This window comes from Sinocyclocheilus anshuiensis, unplaced genomic scaffold (genome assembly GCF_001515605.1).
Source record: "Sinocyclocheilus anshuiensis isolate Anshui unplaced genomic scaffold, SAMN03320099.WGS_v1.1 scaffold1082, whole genome shotgun sequence".
Taxonomy (NCBI): Eukaryota; Metazoa; Chordata; class Actinopteri; order Cypriniformes; family Cyprinidae; genus Sinocyclocheilus; species Sinocyclocheilus anshuiensis.
In genome coordinates this window covers 964,284-987,351 of record NW_015542379.1, presented here as the reverse complement: position 1 = coordinate 987,351, position 23,068 = coordinate 964,284, and the positions used below count along the sequence as shown (strand labels likewise).

Genomic DNA, 23,068 nt, shown 5'->3' with positions numbered 1-23,068 from the left:
TGGGGAGGGGGGGGGGGGGGGGGGTGGGGGGCTCATTACAGTTATTATTACTGGAGATATTATTTTTGAACCAATGCAAAACAAAATAAACATTCATAAATTGAATGACTCTTTGGTGGAATTATAATAAACATAATATGTACATTTGAATAAAACAAGTATTACTGTGTTATTTTTCTGTCGGTAGTGTACAACAAAATCTGTTTCATATGTAAACTGGATCCTGTTTAAGCAGCACTGGAAGATGATTTTATATTGAATTAAAATCTAAATACATTTTAGATCAAATACAAGCTCAGCACAAAATTATTCTGACAGAAGCAGCCGCTTTCATCTTAGAGTAGCTCGCTCGCAGCTGGAGACAACAGGAACAGCACAAGTCCTTTAATTCTCTAATCCACGTCATCACACAGAAACATCTGAAAATTGCGCTCAAATTTTGCACCATCTAATTTTTTAGACAAAGACATGTTAGACATTGAGAGAAACCTGCTGAGAGAAAAGACTGACAGAAATGACACCACAGAAAATCTGAAGGAAAACTTGTCATTCCAAGCTCAAATGACTCCCTTTTTTGCATGACATTGATTGATTGATTGATTGATTGATTGATTGATTACTTTATTCTCTTTAAACAGTTGTTAAAAAGTACCCCACATACTACAAAATTAAATATTTTGAATAATGTTCATGCTGCTCGTTTTCCATTCAACAAAATCAGACAATGACCTGGGGCTTTCAAGCTCCAAAAAGGACCATAAAAATAACATTAGTCAAGCATATTATTCTTATAAATGTTTTTTTTTTTATTATTATTAAAATTGATTACATTTATTTTATTAACCATTTATTATTTTGTTATATTTATTTATTTAGTTATTTATTTATTTATTTAAATGTAGAAATTATTTTGATTTTGATCCTCCCTCACAATCTCACAGGTCATATACATATGTATATATGAATTCATATGCATAAAATCAAACTTGTCAGGTTCTGATTGATCATGTGACGCAACAACCAATACCGTAGTGATGCCAACTTTTTTGGAGCTTGACAGCACCTGGTCAAAACATGTTTATGGAAAAGAGCAGCTCTGAGACCAAAAATAGTGTTTTGAATGACCTTTTTTTAATGAACTATCCTTTAAAAGCTACCAAATAACTACCAAGTAATGCTTATATTATACATGGCATGATGATAGAGTATTCAAAGTGTTCTAGGAAGCTCATTGCTTTGTCATTTATAAATAGTGCTTGTTCATCCGCTTCAACTCTCACTGAAGGGCAACTGATGTACCGAAGAGAAGCATTTTTTATATGTTTGTGACATGACTCAAGGTCAAAAATGGTGGCATGACATGTTGCTTGGATGATGAAGGGAAAGACTGAAACACTAGATTTATAAAATATCCTTTCATTTTTACTGGTCCACAGCATGGCCTACAGGCTGTAAACAAGACACTATTGGAGTACATTTTCCAAAAAATAAATAACAATAATCAATTTCATTTCATTTTTACTGGTCCACAGCATGGCCTACAGGCTGTAAACAAAACACTATTGGAGTACATTTTCCAAAAAATAAATAACGATAATCAATTTCAGTTTTTCTACTTCAACAATTCACCTTTAATTTAAGACGTGACTTACCATTTATTTTATTGAAAATTAACTTTCAATTTCTGAAAATAACTTGTTTTCAGTGTACTTTTGCCATTGTTATGAACTACATTTACCCCAATCATTCATGAACTTTACAAAAGGACAAAACCAGCAGTGCAACATGCACTCATTCATCAGAAAAGTGAGCACCATTTATGCAAAGAAACGGTGTTGATTATATTCAACAACTCTTTCATAAGATTGTCCATTTCAGCTCTATTGAGATTTCTGAGGTTTTAAGCACACGTCTCCAAACTACAACATACACAGTGAGAGTTTCAGGCTTTTTCAGTCACATTTAGCATCTAAATATCCTACTCAAAGTCATCACTCTGCTGTCTTATGCTGCCCTTTTACTGAAATGCTCCACATTGTCATTTATCACTCCACTCCATAAATAGGTTATGAATGGGCACCGGCGTACGGGAAACCCGGCAGCCCCCGCGGTGTAATGGGTTATAAGGCAATGAATCTCTGGCAGGATTTAAAGCAGCTTTCCAATGCAAAAGAAAGCAGTTTCTGTGGTGCAGACTTATTAATGCATGTGTTTGCACATTCAAATCACAATCATAAAGGTATGGCAGCCCGTTTCTGCCACTGGATAAAAAAATAAAACAAGGTAAATGTGGCTTTTTATCCCACAATTCTGACTTTTTTTTTTTTTAGAATTGCATTATATAAATTCACAATTGCGAGATATAAAGTCAGAATTCTGGGATATAAACTTGTAATTCTCACATTTGCAAGTTGCAAGTTTATATCTGGCAAATCTGGCTTCTGTTTCTCAGAATTATTAGATATAAACTCGCAATTGCAAGTTATAAAGTCCAATTCTGGGGAACAAAAGACTGACTATTTTACATGTCGTAAACTCATAATTGCATCTCTGGCAAATCTGGCTTCTGTTTCTCAGAATTATTAGATATAAACTCGCAATTGCAAGTTATAAAGTCCAATTCTGGGGAACAAAAGACTGACTATTTTCTTACAGTTGCTTGTTTATATCTCACAATTCGTATGCATGTCGTAAACTCATAATTGCGTTTTTATTTCTCAGAAAAAAATTCAGAATTGTTAGATAAAACGTCACAATTACCTTGTTTTATTCTTTATTCAGCTGCATACAACACACATGCAAAGCAGTTGCAAAATAAAGGAGAAATTATAGAATGATTGCCTTCACAAAGTTGTTTTCCAGAACTTTCACTCTCTCTGTTCCTCTCTGGTGAATGAGCTGCCGAGCTCCACCTGAACTGCTGATGCCATCACAATGCAACTAAAGACACATTTCCTGACAGTTCTTATCCTTTTCACAACCCTAAACCTATGCACTTGCAAAACAAAAACCTATTTTTTGCATTTCTCCTCTGCGTTAGATTGTCTCCTAATCTAGCATTATATAAACATGGCATTGTATACTGCAAACATTGTCAGCTCTGTGACAAATTGCTTATGCTCCGCTATTGGATAAAAGCATCTGTTAAATGCATAAATGTAAACAGAAAATGTAACTAGGCTGTTTCCATCAGTCACAAACTTGTGTCACTGTTTATGTACAAAGCAGATGTGAGGAACTTTTCCTTCAGTCTTCTTCATCTAAAGTGTTAGACATGCAAAGTCTCTCATTTGTAAAAAAAACAAATGCAAAGACCCTAAAGACAATCCACACATAACATTTAAAACATCAACAGTCTGCTTTATAAAGTCAAGTGCACTGCGGCGTGCTGCACGTTCCCATGAGGCCGCTTGCAGAGAGAGATCAGAGCAGGGCATTTACGCTGGTCTCATCTCCACTATTCTGGGGATTTACTGCTAACGCTGCTAATTATTTCAAAACAACAAAGAAACACCTAGAAGATGGCTTATGAATGCTCACTACAGCACACACTTCATCAAAAGATCCCCAGAGTAAGTGCTCCTGAGTAACAGGACTCTTCTCCTGATGAAAGTCGGACTTCCCTTCTGTGAAATCGGCGGAAACGTTGTTAATCAATGACGCCAAATCGCTCTATTATGAAATGATTTAGCATTAAAACCTAAACATAGAAATAAGAAGGCAGCGTGATATGGGACTTCTTAATCACTCAGATGTGAGTCTGCATAATAATTCTACTATTTTATGTCTTTATGTGTATTGCAAATTCAGGTGTAATATGCCAATTTGATGCATGTAATATTGACAGCTTCTGAAATATAAACACTTTGGACCATTAAAGATGATGAGGCTCAATGAATATTGAGAATTCACAGATTAACTGTCATTTGCATGATTAATGCATTGGCATAACTTGGCTTTATGCACTGCGAACACTTGTGATAAACTGCTTTTGATGTTCGCTTTGGATAAAAGCATCGGCTAAATGAATAGATGCAAATGTAATTTCACACAGAATCGAAAACAAAGCAGTTTTAAAGTGATTATACTTGAATGGAACTGTTGTTTTGCTTAAGTATGTTGGTCGTGCAAATGATAACCAGGACGTTTACAAGAATCAGCTGTGTCATCTCTGTCTAGATGGGTCATGTAACAGCCAGCCATTCTAAATTATCTAGTGAAAGTCAACTATTTTTAACTTGTGGCTTGCTCCTTTGCATTTCAAAGGTAAATAACAAAGAACTAAGATTGCTAATTGAGGCTCGTGGCAGGTCAACAAAGTTTCCTGAAACAATAAACATTAGCTGAAAATATAATAAAGAAAGGCAAGAAATGATAACGAGCTTGCATCGCTTTAGGGCACTGCTTGACAATGTGTAGCTTCGCCTTAGCTATTTTGATGAAAATCACACAATGCTGTGTGTTATAAGGTTAAATCAACCATCTGCTGATAATCTGACTCACGCTCATTACTTGAAGAATAGAAATGTCTTCCTGCTTGTGTTATTAGTTCATTCAGCAATTTGGAGCTTTATAAACAGGCTAAACAATAAAGTAATTGGCTGGAACAGCTGTAATTTGGTTTAGAAGATGTTCTGATTAGACCCATGCAAAAGACTGGATATCACTGTTTTCCTGCCTATTGTGTGGAGTGTTTATTAAACACTGCAGCACCCGTAGGTTATACATTTTGGATACTGATGCATTGTAAACATGATTTTCAAACTCACTTTACCTTTGAGTTTATTTTAGTTAGTCATTGTTACACTCGGGTTATGCTGGGTTATTGTTTTAACCCAAATTGGGTTAAATTTAATTGGGTTGTTTTTTAATATTTTTACCCAGTTGCTGGGTCGCTGTGTGAACATAATGTTACTGTAGTTCCAGACTAAATATCAACATGCATTTATTCTTCTCACATGCACAAAAAGAGATTCAGTATTCCTCAAAATGAATAAAAACAGTGAAATGCAAACTCAGAATATTATACAAACCTGCAAGAATTAAATATATTAACACAAATATCCTTTATGTATTTAATCCCATTTTATTAACCAATGTCTTTGCTGCTGATCCAATTCAACCATACCAATGAGCAAAAAAAGACTTTAGAAAAACATAACACTAGTGTTGTTGTTGTGTTAAAACAAACAAGCAAGCCCAGCCCAGATGAGAAAAAGTAATGTAAGAGTAATGTAATACTTTCCAGAAAAAAAGTAACTAAACATTGCAACTAGTTACTATATATAGTAACGCAATATTGTAATGCATTTATTTTACAAGTAACTTCCCCAACACTGCAACTGAGTAACACACTACTAACATTGTAGTAATTACTATTAACTCAGGAAAAAAATAGTAACACTTTACTTAAAGCCTATATGTATAATGCATTATTACAATAGTTACAATGCATTAATTATGCCTTGCAATGCACCTTATAATGCATTGTACAATCTTTTGAATAATTGTAGCCACAGTTAATACATTATAACACTTTATTGTGACACTATGCATTTTAAATGATGTTATAATTATTTATACAATGTACATTATGAATAATTATAATGCATTATACCTTTTAATAACTCTTTAAAGGGTATTATACATAAAGGCTTTAAGTAAAGTTTTACCATTATTTCCAATGGATTTAGTAATACTCGAGTCATTATTACTGGTTTACCATGACCTTCACTTTAGAATTAATTATATATTGTGTATTATTCATATTAATTATGAACCTGTATACAGTAGTTCTTAGTAGTTTTCCAGAAGACATGAAAAATAGTGAACTAAACAGCACATTTTTTCTAAGCACTGTTAATTACTAAATCATTAATCTTGTTAGTTAATGGTAGTTACTACAGTGTTAATACTGCATTACTCATTTGTTCCTGTGTAGCTGTTCAGTAATGGTAAAGCATTGCCAAAAATCGCAATCGCAGAAAACATATGAGCATATCAGCTCCTGTGCACAAGAGAAAACAAGATATGAGGGGATTGTCAATTATCATGACGACAGGAAAGTTTATGGTATGACGGCAGCATTTCATTTACTAAGAACCAAAGCTGCATCAAAATCAAATAAACAAAGTCAGAGGAATCAGTTTTATATTCACACATGAAACGTTAACAGCCTGAAATGTGAATCCAACAATGAATCAAATCACTGACATTAAAGCTGCATGTTTATAAGAGAATAAAGACTGCTCTGCCGTCATTTACAAAAACAAAAAAAACAAAAACAAAGCCTTTATTCATCAAAACCATCAAAACAAGCTGTTTTTTCCTGATATAAAATGACCACCCTGTTAACATTTCCTTCCTGTAATAATTCAGTTATGACAAGCATGAAAACACCACCTTTCATTTTGGCTCGATTTCCCAATCGAATTACTCATGATGGAGTCTTTGAATTTGAACCAAGCGAAAACAAAAATTGCACATTACGCTCTCCATGGAAATGCATGGATGTAATTTAATGTGGCATTTCTTCACACTTAGCCAACAGACTCATACAAAACGCAAACGTAATCCACGGTAATTTACCAACGCGCCAGGTCTGCTAAGACAAATGCTGTTAATTTCATTATCTAAACATGCAGCAGAATATAAGAAAAGGTCAAACGTGTTTTCGTTTGCAGGCTTGTCAGGGATTTCTGCATTTATTTCATGGGGAACATCCTAATATTATAACCTGGTGTTTCCTCCAGCTGCTCCGAGATCTATATAATATACTGATTTCTAAATAAAACCAACAACACAGCGTCATTTCACAACATTTCTGTGAGTCAGATTCTCAAGAGCGTTACAGTCCCGACAGCTCGCGATCGAGCCCAAATATAGAGGTGTGAGTTAAAGACCTTCAATTCAAGTATTCATAAGTCTACAAGGCAGAAAAACGACTTTATTATACGGCTTCCCGGACAGTGTCTATACAGCGAATAAAGAACTGTGAGGACAATTCAGAAGGCCTTGAAGAAAAAAAAATAAAAATCTAGCACACCAACAACACAAAACACAAAATTGAAAAGATAATTGCGTGTGATTGCAGAGGAAGGAGTAATTGTGTGCTTTCCAGCTGTGAGGCTCTCGATTCAGTCGCAGCGCTGCGTCGGAACGCCGTTTGTTGTCTCATCATATAAGGAATAAAGTCCTTATCGTGGGACATATACAAATAACCATCATCCCCCTCATTTAGGTCAATAACAGCAGGTAAAAATGAAAAGAAAGAAGTATCTCCATAGCAGATTCATGGGAGGTTGCACATTTGTCTTCAAATCAATAGCTATATGCACCCTAATAATATCCGTTAACATGCCTCTACTATAAAGATACTGTGTTATGACCTCAAATAGTGTACCATAGAGCATGATTAATACTTTCTGATGTATACATCGTACAGCTGTACATGCATGGCCTGTGAATCACAGCACTCGATAAAAGAGTTCAAAGATGAGTAGAAACAAGCACTGCTTCAGTAAATGTGTTTTATCTCGCGTTTGCTTTTCTTAACACTGCTGGTTAGGTTAGGTTTAGTGTAGGTGGTACGGTATTTTCAAACACAATACAGCTTTAACCTTTTAGCTGCATGGAGAAAACTTTTTGCAGACTTTGCAGAAATGTCAAAACAGGCACATTTTTCCAATTAGCCTGAGTTGAGAATAATGTATCTGTTTGAGCATGATACGAATTGTGCAGATCTTAATGTCAAATACAAAAATAATTGGCATGTAAAGCTTTGAATTCAGGTACTTCCACAATCAGATTCCATCTTCCTTATGCATATATTCTAATCCCAAATTATTCACTATAAACAAATGTCGACTAATCCCACTAAAAGTGACAAGCATGGTGCCATATCTATCTATCTATCTATCTATCTATCTATCTATCTATCTATCTATCTATCTATCTATCTATTTATTTAGAATGCATATAATGCACATGTAAAAGGATATTTCCATTAGACTGCAATGAAAACAAACACATTTATCTGCAATTGGGTCTAATTCAATTCAGATCAGCATATGTGCAAGTAAACAAAGTCACTGATAAATGCCCAGTTGAAAAATAAACAAACAAACAACAAAAATGCCAGACTTAAACCAGCCAACAGTCTAAGGCTGGTTTAGACTGCTTCGGGGGGGTAATTAACGATTGCCGCATGCTATTTGTGTAAATAAATAATAAATCAAATCAAAGCTTATAAACATATTCCAGCAATATTATGACTGATTCATGCAGCCTATCCTCACATCTTCCTCTCATTACAGTTTAGAAGTGGCTATTGCTTTTGTTTAGTGAAAGATGCAATTCACAGTCACAGCAAATGAAAAGCAGTTAGCGCTAATGAGATAAAAATGCCTTTAAACAATAACAAAGTGACATTCCCAGCTAATAGTTCCCCTGCTTTCAGAAGTACAGCTTCAATCTGAGGGATTTACTAATGCGTTGCTTTCTAAGAAGATGCACAGGAAGGTACGTGTGTTGTAGGAATAAGTGTATTGCTGTATTTATGCAGTACTTATGCCCCTGGTTTCACAGACAAGGCTTAGGCCTAGTCCTAGACTAAAATGCAAGTCTGAGCTGTTTCAACTGAAAGAAACTTGCACTGACTGATCTTAGAATATATCAGTGCCTTTGTTTTGTCTCAAAAAGCACACCAATAATGTATTTATTTTTTCCTAAGCACGTTTATAAAAATTACTTAAATGTCCTAATTGAACTATGGCCTAATCCTGGCTTAGTCTAAACCCTGTCTGTGAAACTGGGCTATGAAGCGTTCCTCTATAAAGTCTCCCAGGCTCTACAGATTCAATATCTGCCAGTGAATTATGTTGCTGTTTTTGCAAAGCAATTTAAATAAATAAATAAATAAATAAATAAATAAATAAATAAATAAATAAATAAATAGTATTTATTTATTTAATTAATTAAATCCCTAGTGGCACCTTTCAAATTTATCAAGTGAACTTTAAGCATTTTACATTATTTGTTAGTGTAATTCACTGTCCGTAGCTGTACAGTTTCATATCATCTTTACAGAAGCTCCCTGGTTCCATGGTGGACCAAAATGCACCATTTGATGTCTGGCACCATGCCAAGATATTCAGTGAATTTCTTTTCTCTGACCTCCATTTGTGGTACAATAAAGGCCAAGGACGACGCATCCCAAATGGGCTTTAGTGGATGTTTGATTGAGCACATTAGCTGTAAAAGTAATTGTGTACATGTCTCCATGCCCCTTTCTTCTCGCAGGTCAAAGAACATGAATTAAGAAATACAGCGGATGTCTCCCTGAGCCGAAGGAGGCGAAAACCAACGGAGGTTTACCCAGAGACTGTTGAATAATATTAGTGTCTGTCAGCACGGCACGTCTAATGGAAGCGTAGATTTAAAATTCACTGTATGTCTCATTAAAGATGCATGCCGGAGTGATTGTTATTAATTGTTTACTGCAAATGCCAGATAAGATTCAGAAAGGACGCCTCGTGCATATATAATTTAACATTATTTCCAAGTTCAAAATCACAAGTATTCATGTTTACCCAGAAATGCAACAGAAAAACCTTGCATGCCCGTGGTGTTTCACTTCTTTCTGACAAAACGCAAAGCCTGGGGAATATGTGAATAAACAGAATGGGCACCTGGACACAAAAACACCTGGCCTTTGAGCTTGATCAAAATAGAAACTTAAAAAAAAAAAGGATCGTTCAACCAGAAGTAATTATTTACTGACCCTCATGTCTCTCCAAACCTGTATGACTTTCTTTAAAAAAAAAAAAAAAGATATTGTGAGAACAAACAATGGAAGTCATTGGGAACCAAAATAGGGAACCAACACATCTTCCATTGTCTTCTGCAGGAGAAAGTCAGTCAATGACAGAATTTTCATTTTGGGTGAACAGTCCCTTTAAATACACCTTCACTAAGAAAGGAGCAAAATAATACAATGAGATATAATATAATATTAACACTGGAATTTGCATATTGACATTTAACCCTCATATTGGGTTTAGGTCACTTTGGCAAGGAGAGGATTTTATTTTTCCCAAAAAACTTGTCTCACACAGGATATAACAACCCCCCATCCCCATAAATTCTCAAAAAAATTCTAAAAACGTTCATTAATAATAATAATGTGAACAATCTAGTTGAATGTTTTTAATCTGATATGAAAACATGCATTTACTATGATGGAAACACATTTATTAAATAAATTCCTCTATGCACATCAGAAAAGTCAGGTGACTTTGCCCCAACATATCATGTGATTGGATAACTGAACTAACTAGTGCATTGATCTCCTTGCACACCATCTCAGATGCTATTTTAATAATTTTGAAATGACAACCAAAGTCCGTCATCAGCATGATTCAGTATAATCACCTCCCAGAATTCTCTCATGCACTTGCATTCCCAAACATCAAGCAAACAAACATAAGATAACATGACAGCATTTGTTAATGTGTTTCATCTGGCGCATGTCATTTATTATTTAAGAAAAAAAGAGCCACAAGCTTCCCTGGTTGCAGCAACTTTCATTTTTATTATTGATACTTTCCGACAGGTTCCCAGAAAGTGACAAATATGTTCTTTTGAACACATGAAATGTAAAGGGTTCAGACATTTGCAAATGTTTTATGTGACCTCTAATTTTGTGCATAAGTTATATTTGCAAATTTGGATGGAAATACAGTGATCCGAGCTTATGCAACTCAGTTTTTTTAGTCACCATTGCCAAAATTATCTATAAATAATGCTTTTTTTTGTTTGTTTTTTTAGATCAATGAAGCCTATAATCTATCAGTTCCAAAAATAAACCCAAAACGTGTGCTAATTAAAAGAAAACAAGATGACAAAATACAAAATAATGAGAGATTTACAAGCAATTTTTAAAAGGCTGGTCGAACACCAAACTAGGTAAAGGATTTTCAGCACAACACAAGGGTTAAGAGGTTCTAATGTGTGTCTCTTAAATGTAATGCCTAACTTTCATAAGAAACTGCTTAAAAATCCATAAAGCGTGTATGAAAAAGCCAGATGGAAATCAAAACAGAAGCACACCTTTAAACAATTTGAAAGGCACAACAAATAAAATTGGCGTAGCAATCAAAAGTTGTAAACAAACGCATTAGTCCCCAGGCAAACACCGTTCATTTTAAAGTAAGCCTAAAACTGTCTTTGGAGGAAAGCTCAAGGATTTCACGGGTTGCATCTGAATGTGAATGTGGATCCATCTGGTAAAATTCAAATTCTAAAGCAATCTAAATAATTTAATTCAATATATTGCATACACAAAGTGGGCACTGTGGAAGAAATGTCAAGCTCTCACACACTTACAGAAGTCCTCGGAAATGAAAGTTTTTTTCAGTGGAAACTCATAAGTTAATTTAGGCCTCTATTGGATTTTACTTTGCGATGGCTTGCCATTGAACATTATATAGGGAAGCAGTGAAGTTTAATGTTCCCGGCGAGCTTGACCTCATAAAAAATGCACAATGACCCTTATGCCGATCCGCTCTGTGTGCATATTCTGTGTACAGCATTCAAGAAAGCAGGCCCGGGTGATCCCGTTTTTTTTCTTTTGACCTCCCTCCTGATTAGTCTTTGTTATTGACACGTGTCGTCATTATTCCATCCCACTCGAACACGTGAGCGTGCAATCTCTGTTTCCCAGAGAAAAAAGTGCTCGGCATCACAAAGCAAACATGCAGAACACAACATGCACTCAGTAATTAGACTTACACAATATGATTTAATTAACTTTTATAGGCATATGTATTTTTGAGTCGTGCCTCTTGGGGTTTTATGGAATTAATGTTATTGTAGGAAATCTTGAAAATAACATGTGGATGAAGGAAAGACAGAAATTGTTATATATTGTGAGAAGTTGACTTACATTCACAGCCATTTTTATCATTTCACAGCAAAAATGTTTTTATTTATTTATTTTTTTGCCATTTTTTGCTCTTTTTGGCACCCACGTTGATGTTTAATAAACACCTTTGCACTGGATGCTCCGTTGTGGTCGGCCATCTGCTTCATTAATAAAATTAGAGAACATTAGAGAAAATTAGCTTCCAGTAACAGTTCTCAAATCTTCTGCAAGAAAAATGTGACTCTTGTGATGAACCAGATACATTGTCATTTTAAAGTTTTTTTCGTTAACAAAAAATATATAAGAATATATTGGAAAATGTAAAGTGATATATAAAAATGATACATTTCAATATGTGGGAAAGTAATGCTTATATTTCTCAATATACCGCAATATATGCATGGACACCATGTATGCCTATATATTGAAATATGTGTATATTTTCCTCATAATTGTGTACATATATTGCACATACATGTGGGAATATATGAAGAGTCTGTTTGTAAAAACAGATAACTCCATTTTTTTTTTTTTTTCAAAAATCATGTTTTTTATTATGTTATCATGTTTTTATTGTGTTGGTTAGCTGTATTGTTTAGTTATTTTTAACCTAATCAAAATAACTCAACTGCAGTTTGATTGAGATTCATTGGAATGCACAATGAAAAAAAAAACATGATTTGTGAAAATTGCTAAAAATGGAGTTATCAGATTTTGCAAATGAACTCTTCATATTTTATGTTGAAATATAAATATGCATACATTGAAGTGTATTGTTGAATATACAGTACAACATAAATATATAAATTGCATATATTGTGTGTGTGTGTGTGAGTGAGTGAGTGAGTGAGTGAGTGAGTGAGTGAGTGAGTGAGTGTCTGAGTGAGTGAGTGAGTGAGTGAGTGAGTGAGTGTCTGAGTGAGTGAGTGAGTGAGTGAGTGAGTGAGTGTCTGAGTGAGTGAGTGAGTGAGTGAGTGAGTGAGTGTCTGAGTGAGTGAGTGAGTGAGTGAGTGAGTGAGTGTCTGAGTGAGTGAGTGAGTGAGTGAGTGAGTGAGTGTCTGAGTGAGTGAGTGAGTGAGTGAGTGAGTGAGTGTCTGAGTGAGTGAGTGAGTGAGTGAGTGAGTGAGTGTCTGAGTGAGTGAGTGAGTGAGTGAGTGAGTGAGTGTCTGAGTGAGTGAGTGAGTGAGTGAGTGAGTGAGTGTCTGAGTGAGTGAGTGAGTGAGTGAGTGAGTGAGTGTCTGAGTGAGTGAGTGAGTGAGTGAGTGAGTGAGTGTCTGAGTGAGTGAGTGAGTGAGTGAGTGAGTGAGTGTCTGAGTGAGTGAGTGAGTGAGTGAGTGAGTGAGTGTCTGAGTGAGTGAGTGAGTGAGTGAGTGAGTGAGTGTCTGAGTGAGTGAGTGAGTGAGTGAGTGAGTGAGTGTCTGAGTGAGTGAGTGAGTGAGTGAGTGAGTGAGTGTCTGAGTGAGTGAGTGAGTGAGTGAGTGAGTGAGTGTCTGAGTGAGTGAGTGAGTGAGTGAGTGAGTGAGTGAATGAGTGAGTGTGTGTGTGGGTGAGTGTGTGTGTGTGTGTGAGTGAGTGTGAGTGAGTGAGTGAGTGAGTGAGTGTCTGTGTGTGAGTGAGTGTCTGTGTGAGTGAGTGAGTGAGTGAGTGAGTGAGTGAGTGAGTGAGTGAGTGAGTGAGTGAGTGAGTGTCTGAGTGAGTGAGTGAGTGAGTGAGTGAGTGAGTGAGTGAGTATAATGTATGCATGTGCAAGCATATCAAGAGATGTTGCTAGTGAAAGCTAGTCTGGCTTCTTATCTGCACAGCTATTTTAGAACAGTGATTTTAATTGATGTAGTTATTATTTATATATATTTGGGATGCGTGAATTTGTTTATATATTTAAGATTAATATTACTTTCTGTTACCATCAAATGCTGATGATGCACAAATTCAGCCGAATGTCCTAATGTTCTCTTCCCTGATAAAGAACAGACTATAAAACAAGCACAGCATTTGCTGATGATGCACAAATTCAGCCGAATGTCCTAATTTTCTCTTCCCTGATAAAGAACAGACTATAAAACAAGCACAGCATTAACAACTACAAAATTTACTTATAATTTATGCATTTAATTTTAGCTTACATGACGCACATAACGAACTTCTGCTCCTCCAAAGCACAAACCAAACTACATTTCTACAAACCCAATGTAGCTCCCTGCAAATGGCTTCTTTTGTTTTTTTAAGTCTGATGAATTAGAAAAGTAATAATCTACTCAACAAGCTGCATGATTTGAGGTATCATTCACATCTTTAGAATAAAGACTGCGGGATGACAAGAAGTAACGCTTATAGTAATTGATTTGTGAACAAAATATGACTAAAGTATGAGTGATAGCTACTGTGACGCTTGCTTATCAAACACCACTAATTAACAGAATCATCGGTTACAAGACTAGCATTTAATTTTGAATAATAGCAATAATTATAATGATGATAATAACAGACAGCTGGTGTGAGGAGCATACACTTCAGACTTTAAAATGCTGTGGAGAGACTGGAGGAATGCCAGCGGTCTCTATTATGATATATAGCCGAAAGGTCAGACAGGTAATGCAACTCCATAACAACTGTTGGCTTTTGGTATTTCTGCTCTATTAAGCTCTAAGATGGGCCTTGATTGAACTGTTAAATAAGGCGTGCACATGTCTCCAGCAGAAGCTGCAGAGGAAGGTCTGGGTAATGGTCTTTTCCAGCACAGTGGCTATAAACACGGGCTCATCTGCTCCTCTTCCATGAGCTGTCCATCTAAATATCCCTTTGACATTCGCTCGGACATCTCTCGTCCTCAGACGTCGCTTGAAACGCTAGACCTGTGCAATCTGGACATGCATTTAAACAATAGCACAGTTTTGTATTGAATGTGCAGTAGAGCTTTTCCATAATATTTTCCAATATTGTTAAATGTACAGTTTTTGTGAACGAAAAATCATCTTATAATTTTTAATGAATGAAAGTTAATGTTTAGTGTATTATTTTAGTGTCATATGTGTTTTGTATATGTGTGTGACACCATTTTCTGTACATTAGTTTTTACCTCGGCTTCTAGAAAAGCTATTCATGATGAAATTCAACATGTAACTTTCTCTTTACCGTAATACAATACAATACAATACAATACAATACAATACAATAAAATACAAATTTTATTTTATTTTATTTTATTTTATTTTATTTTATTCGACATAAGCATCGTCAATGCAGTGTGCATCTGGTTTTGAGTGTATTATCACTGTTTCTACCCATCAGTCACTGTATTTGAGATTGCAACACTCTTACACCGGTAAAATCACTATAAGGCTGCTGGCTGTCAATCAGAATCTACATTCATATATTTGTCCTCCAAGCCATCTGCTTTGTATCGATTCACAAACTATTGAGCGCTCTCAGAGACACAGAGACCTTGTACAGTATGTGTGTGTATTTCTCCAGGGCTGTATTTCAGCATGGTGCACAGTGCTTGAACTATGCACTATTGCGGCACCCATTCAAGTGTGCCTCAGATGTCACCCACAGGAGAGCAACATATTAATTATCTTTACCAGAAGAAGCCGCATATCAAGTGAGTGTGAATTGTTTTCCAGAGTCATTTCATTACTTGCTCCATTACTCATCAGAATTTAGCAACTGCAATTTCATTTCGACTTTTGTCACCAAATTAAGGAAGATTAAACTTTCCCATGCACTCAACGGTAAACGCTAAGCAATCTTGTTAGGTGTTGAACATGAAAAGGTGAGCGCTGGAATAAGAATAAAACTCTATTGTGCAAAAGATCAGACGTTATCTAGGTATGTAGAATATCTAATATCTAATTTATCTGTCAAGTGGAAAGAAAGAGAGACATTCTAATTCAAGAAAGACATTAAAATAATATTTTACCCAAAAACACAAATATTTGCTGAAAGTTTAATCACCCTCAGGCCACCCAAGATTAGTATGAGTTTGTTTCTTCATCAGATTTGGGGCAATTTCAATGGATGGTAGCTTTCAAGCTTTAAAAGGACATCAAATAGCATTACATTATTATAAGAGTGGCCATGCGACTCTTCAGAAGCTCTTGGAAATCTACTCAATTTGTGAACAAATCGTTCTTTTGCATCAATGATTCAGTCAACAGAACTGCTTTGAATGATTCATTCATGATCTGATCCAATTATCAAACTCAACTCACTGATTCAGTGATCCAGCCGACTGAATAAGGAGCATCAGGGGTGAGTGTTTTCATGTCTTTATGAGTAACCAGTCAAGTAGATATATCTATATAAAAACACTGCTATGAGAAAATATGAGTCAATTTATCATGTTTGCAGGTGCTTGTGTGCTCTTACAGCACAGAAATGCCTGCAGAAAACAGAGCTGATGTGATGTAGGTAAGAGTTGCTGTTGGCTTTGAGACCTGCTCATGTTTGATTGAACTCTTACTTGGTTCTTTTGGGAATTTTGGATAATGAATTCAGAAGCATTGTTTACTTCAGTAAGGGGGTCATAACTTAGATTGATAATTTAGTAATATTAAGTACTTTAAAGGTTCGAATGAGGTAAAAATAATTTAATCATGAAAAACCGTGACATTGTTTGCATTCATTCCTGTCAAAATTTTACAAATGCCGCACACCCTTTGAGCCACAAATAAAGCAGGATTTATTTCTGTGTTTAATTAACCAAAAGGTGGGGGACATAATTTGTGTTTACTTTGTGAGCTTGTGCCTCACAAAACACAGAGAGAGGACAGATGACAGTTTAAGAGAAAAAAAAGAGAAGCTGCACTCGAGGCACCGCTGTATGATGAAAAACACTCATAACACTCCATACACCTGACCTACATCACACATGACACTTTAATTACAGTCTTAGGAGTGCCATAACACACATAAACATAGAAGCAAACACATAGTGAGTATTTAAATAATACACTCAAAAAAATGCTGGGTTAAATATAACCCAACGCTGGGTTAAAAAGGGACAAACCCAGCTATTGGGTTGTTTTGACCCAGCAGTCGGATTGTTTTGACCCGGCGGTCGGGTTGTTTTGACCCAGCAGTCGGGTTGTTTTGACCCAGCGGTTGGGTTGTTTTGACCCAGCGGTCGGGTTGTTTTGACCCAGCGGTCGGATTGTTTTGACCCAGCAGTCGGATTGTTTCGACCCGGCGGTTGGGTTGTTTTGACCCGGCGGTCGGATTGTTTTGACCCAGCGGTTGGGTTGTTTTGACCCAGCGGTCGGATTGTTTTGACCCGGCGGTTGGGTTCAAAACAACCCAATAGCTGGGTGTGTCCCTTTTTAACCCAGCACTGGGTTATATTTAACCCAACATTTTTTAGAGTGTATGAATTTGAAGGTCTCTAAATGATCAGCATGATCAAACCTTATAGTTAATCCTGTCACACAATCTATTACATGAATTCTGTCTCTAATTGAGAGTTTGCATGTAAAAGCTCTTTTAGTAAAATCGTACAAATGTCCACCTTCAGCTGGTGCTTCGTGTGTCAAATGACTGATTTTTCTCAAGTAAACGTCAGAATAACTGCAGTCATATTTCCAGATGAACACTTACTGGACTGAAGCTGCTCAGCTTTACTTGATTATCAGTGAATCATTTTTTAGAAAAATCAGTGCGTCTCAAATATGATCCTCAGGATCTTTTGAGGAGCGTTTGTTTCCAGAAGCTTTACTTTCACTGTTCCTCAGTGGTGGAATGATCTTCACAAGCCTCCAGCACATCTCACACGTTTATTAGTTATTAGCATTATATGTCTGGATCATTTCAATCTCATCTTACTAAGACATATTATTGGAGACATAGAGTGATGACTGATATTTAGATCATTTTATGTCAGTATCTGCTCTACTGTTCACTGATTTACATTACAAGCATCAGAATTTCATCATACAAATATCAGCATCTGCAGCAAGTTGTATATTTTTACTCAGTTTGAGTCGTTTCTTTCTGCCATATTCTCACTATATCATAATAAATGAGCCATAAAAGCCTGATTGATCAAATATGATGCTCAATAAAAAACACAGATATGCATACTTATGTGTTAAGGTTCAATAAACTGTTCCAGTTTCTGACTATTATTTCATAAGTGTAGGCTTTGCAGGGTTAAATATTTGTAAATTGCAAATTCAGCTCAAGCAAACGTGCAGAAAAACATGAAAAACGTCAAACTGTGCTCTCATACCTGATCATAACAGTGCGTTCCTCTGTATCGAGTCCATCCCTGCTGCGGCTTTTCTTAAAAGTTGTTTACATGTGAAGGAATATATTCAAACAATATAACAGTTCTGTTAATGAACAGTGCTTTCATTATCCACATCTCACACTTGAAAAGTAATTGAAAAGCATTTTTAGAGGATTTATGTATATATGGTCACAACATGATGTTCTTCTCAAATTTGCATTCCTAAGGCTAGTCTGCATAGAAATCAGTGTTTGAAGCTAATCTTCACAGCTGGGAAGAAATTGCAGTGTTTTATTTCCTAAAACTCCTTACTTACGGCACGCATGAGCCCACACTGCTTTACTGCGCTGTCTGGCCCTTTCCCAGAACAATCGCAATGCATTCATTCAGTACCTTGGCTAAGCACTTCACTGACCACCGTTCATAAACTAAACCTCTCTGAATTATATTTAAACTCATGCCTTTGAAAATAGAATAATGGGAAATTAATTTGGCTCAGGCTGCTGAAGACCAAACACTCAGAGCGGGATATTTAGACAGCTAATCCAGATGGAGCTCTATGAATTTAAGAGTAATCCCGCCTGATTTCCGGAGCAGCATCACATCACCGTAGCGCCGTGTGTTCAGCGGATATTCTCCAAAATGGCGCTACGGTGATGCGGAGAGACACAGAGGAGACGAATTGTTGAATAAAGTCGTTATTTTTGTTTTCTTCGGTACAGAGGAGACGAATTGTTGAATAAAGTAGTTATTTTTGTTTTCTTCGGTACAAAAAGTATTCTCGTCACTTTATAAAATTCAGATTGAACCACTGATGGCAGATGGACTATTCTGACGATGCCTTTCATACTTTTCTGGACCTTGACAGTGTCATTTACTTGGCAGTCAATGGGACAGTCACAAGCCTCCCGGTTTTCATCCAAAATATCTTCAATTTTGTTCTGAAGACGAATGAAGCTTTTACGGGTTTGGAATGACATGGGGGTAAGTGATTAATGACAACATTTTAATTTTGGGGCGGAGTATCCCTTTAAATGAAATGAAAAGAATAGGTTTCCTTGACAACTAGCTGAAAAGTTGTTGTTTTTTGTTTTGTTTAATAATTCATTTCAGGTAATTGTTGTTTTATATTCAAAAAGACAATTAAGGCAAAATTAAGATGGCTTTAATAGAACGACATGGGGGTAAGTGATTAATGACAACATTTTAATTTTGGGGTGGAGTATCCCTTTAAATGAAATGAAAAGAATAGGTTTCCTTGACAACTAGCTGAAAAGTTGTTGTTTTTTGTTTTGTTTAATGATTCATTTCAGGTAATTGTTGTTTTATTTCAAGTATCTTTTTTTATTATTGTTTCAGGTTTAGTTTAATATAATAACCCTGCACTTTCTTGGTGGGTTAAACTCTTAATTCATCTCTCTCAGTTATAAATTCATAAATTAAATAAAAAAGGTGAAATTCTTGTGCTCTACCAACTTAGGGTGCATATATCCATAAAAATTGATTGATTGACTGGCCGTGAAAATAATTCTGCATTGTTCAGACAATAGTTTTCTGAGTTCAGTACATGTTTTATTTTTTTCATTATGCAATGTAGCACATATAAAACAGATGTTTTCAGCTTGCATGTGCTGTGTTGCATAATGAAATAAAATAAAATAAAATAAAATAAAATAAAATATTATATTATATTATTTTATAATATAATATAATATAATATAATATAATAATATAATATAAATAATATAAAATAAAATAAAAAATAAAATATAATTAATGAAATTAAATTAAATTAAATTAAAATATATATATAAAAGAGTCTGGATCTTTCAGTATATTCTTAAAAGATTTATTGAAATCAGAAAACTATTGTCTAAGCAATGTACAAATATTCATTCACTATACAACGTGTTTGTGGAACTTTTACAAATTAAGGCATGATCTTAATTTGCAAGAACTTAAGTTGACTTCATTTACATACAGTATAATTCCTTTAAGTGCATCTTAGTGCCATGACTTAAAATCTGATTTTAAAAGTAGGAACAAACACCTATATCACAAGAAAATAAGTAACAAATCATGCCAACAACAACAAGGTAAAAACCTGGCAAATGGTCAAACAACACAACACATGTGACACTCGGCATTGGACTATAACTGGTTTGAAGAAACTTATTAGCAGACTATTGACCAGTATGGAGTTAATGGGTTTGCAACAAGTGTGTACTAGACCTGTAGAAATCCTATCATACCAGGATAAACGGTTACATTGAGGTAAACAAATCAACGTCAAGTATTGCATATTAGAAACACAGTATATAAGGCATCAATCTGACAAAAAAAAAGTGCAAGTAAAATTCATATTAGCATCCTCAGTATGCTTTAAATAAATTAAAGATAAAAAAAAATAAAAAAATAAAATCCAATTGTGAATAGTAAAATACATTCGCCAAATAATAAGCTATGGACCATGGCAGCAGCATTTTATTCAAATGCTGCAGACATTTGATATCATTATAAACCATCACCCATCAGCAATAGTTTGGAGTGCAGGAAGCATGTGGAGCGCAATCAAACCACATCAGTACAGAAATAAAGCAACATAATGTGTGCAATCAAACACACCAGACTTCTGCTTCATTAATAAGAATGCAAAACACAGCTAAACATTATACCACTATATAAAGGGGAAAGCATTCATAATCTTTGACTTGCTATTAAATAAATATGTGCATACCTTGAAACCACTAGCCAAACTGCTAACAGGTGCTTCGAGGACCCCAGGTATCCCTCAACATTGCCTGTTCCCTGAGTGCAAGGAACAGGTAAATATCTGGTTTGTTTTTCAGCATTATTATTTTTCATTAAGGTTGAATCACTTATGTTGTTGCATTCCGCATTTGTAATTCATTTTGGAGTGTCTGCTAAATGCATGCATTAATGTGAATGTCGATGCAAGCATACATCAAGCCTCAAAGCACATTAACATAAGCTGAAGTTCTTCACGTGCTAATCATGCATAACAGCGCGGAGTCTGGATGCCCTCGATAATGAAGTGACCAGATCATGCCAGCTCTCTCGTCCGTGTTAAGAAATTATCGTGATGCCATATAACAAGGCCTGGAAACGAAACTCTCCATCTTCACATTTTATTAATTGCATTATGAGTCTAACATTTGATGGTCGTGTTCCTGCCTCTTAAGAACATTAAATCACTGATGAATGAAGGCTGAACTTAGAAAACTGGCTGATGGCTAAAGCAAATTGCAACTAATAATCACAACCTCCAACCCAGTAAACAAAAGTTCCTAATTATCTCTACATAATTGCCTATGCTGATGGTCTCTTGTGGATGGCTGATGGTCTGGATTTTACTTCTGACTGCTGGGAAATGAGAGCAATCACCCGTTGTTTTAGTATAACTGAGATTTTAGTGTAATTGGAGGTTTTTTATTATTTTTTTAGTATAGTTTGAATATTGTAGAAATAACTTATATTGTAGAAATTACTGCATTAATTGTTATTTTACATAGAATTGCAAAGAAATGACAAGTAGCATTGAATGAAATGTAAACATTTTGAAGTATAAAGACTGAAATACACTGAATATATATATTATATATTATATCTTCGAAAAATAATTTTTGCGGTGTAGTATTTTCTTGTAATTGTGAAATGTACTTCAATCATTTTTACGGTATTTTCTTGTAAAACATACTTCATCATCTTTATTTGCAATCTTTTTTACAGCGTAGTATTTTATTGTTCCATTTCTTTCTTTCTTGTTTGTGTCTTGCCATTTTTATTAGTTTTTAAAATATGTCTAATAATGTTTAATAATTTTTATTTAAATGTTATTTATTTTAATACATAAAGTTGCACTAAAATGAGAAATGTTTCTTCGGAAACTGTCTGAAATAAATTCAGTTTTGTTTATATTTTATTCTATTTCAATTAACATTAAAAACGTTTTTTGTTTTATAGTTTTAGTTAACTATAGCCCTGAACCTGTTACATCGGCATGACTCTTATTCCATGTAATGTTTATTTTCCCGTTGGGTGAAATATATTGTGTTTGCGTTAATATTGGATCTATGAGTGCAGTCATACAGTTGGCCTGAGGCGGAAATGCATTGCCATCTGGATGCATTCATACTCACTCAGCTCTTACAGAGACCATGCTACTTAATAAAACACACCTCTCAGAGTCCCACAAGAGACTTGATTATCTTAGGCAGTCTTGAAGGATTTATGAAGGTGACCTGAATGCTGACGTGGGGACAGACTCTGTGCCGGTTGCACTACAGCATATTTGTAGGATTAAGTTGTCAGCATGTAAATCCACAGAGAGCGATAAATAACCGCTCGTGCATTTGAATTGGAGATCTGAAATTGACAGCAGCGTGTATTCAGAGAGGCCTGCTTTACACAGAGCCATTGTTGAGTGTTTTTATTCATGATTATTTGTGCAAACTAGTGCAGAATCTGTCAGTCTCAATGTGCATCCAAAAATCCAAAGAGCAGTTATAAAAGTGGGTTTTGTTGAGTTGGTGACTCACCTTAGATCATTATGTGATCCTGAATAGTCAGATAGCTGGATAACGGCACCCACATTTCTTTTCTTGTTGGTCGAGCCAATAAAGTAATGAGATGCAGTAAATTTCTATCTTATGCAATATATTGACATATATCAATGTAGGCAAAGCGTCACTGGAACCGGACTCAGCTAGTGATCTGTGATGTGCCCAAAATTACATACAGCAGCCTATTGCCTACAGCTTACATAAATAAGTGGTTATAAAGCAATGCTAACATCAGAAGAGTTGACATTTGTGGAAATTAATTTGGTTGAATAAATTTTGAGTTCCACCGAAGTGCATCAAACGCTTCTGTATCTTCCTCTAGTGTTCAGATGATGAAAC

At 35.4% G+C, this 23,068-nt stretch overlaps 1 long non-coding RNA gene across 1 annotated transcript in view; it reads right to left on the bottom strand.

Moving 5' to 3' along the window:
* Positions 1-20,937, bottom strand: part of LOC107692526 (uncharacterized) — a 90,771-nt gene extending 69,834 nt beyond the window's left edge. Inside the window, exons 1-2 of the long non-coding RNA XR_001634654.1 lie at positions 20,884-20,937; positions 18,147-18,199 (exon numbers count right to left, since the gene is read on the bottom strand). This is a non-coding gene — a long non-coding RNA (uncharacterized LOC107692526). The remainder of the gene's footprint in view (positions 1-18,146; positions 18,200-20,883) is intronic.
* Between the last annotated feature and the right edge of the window lie 2,131 nt (positions 20,938-23,068).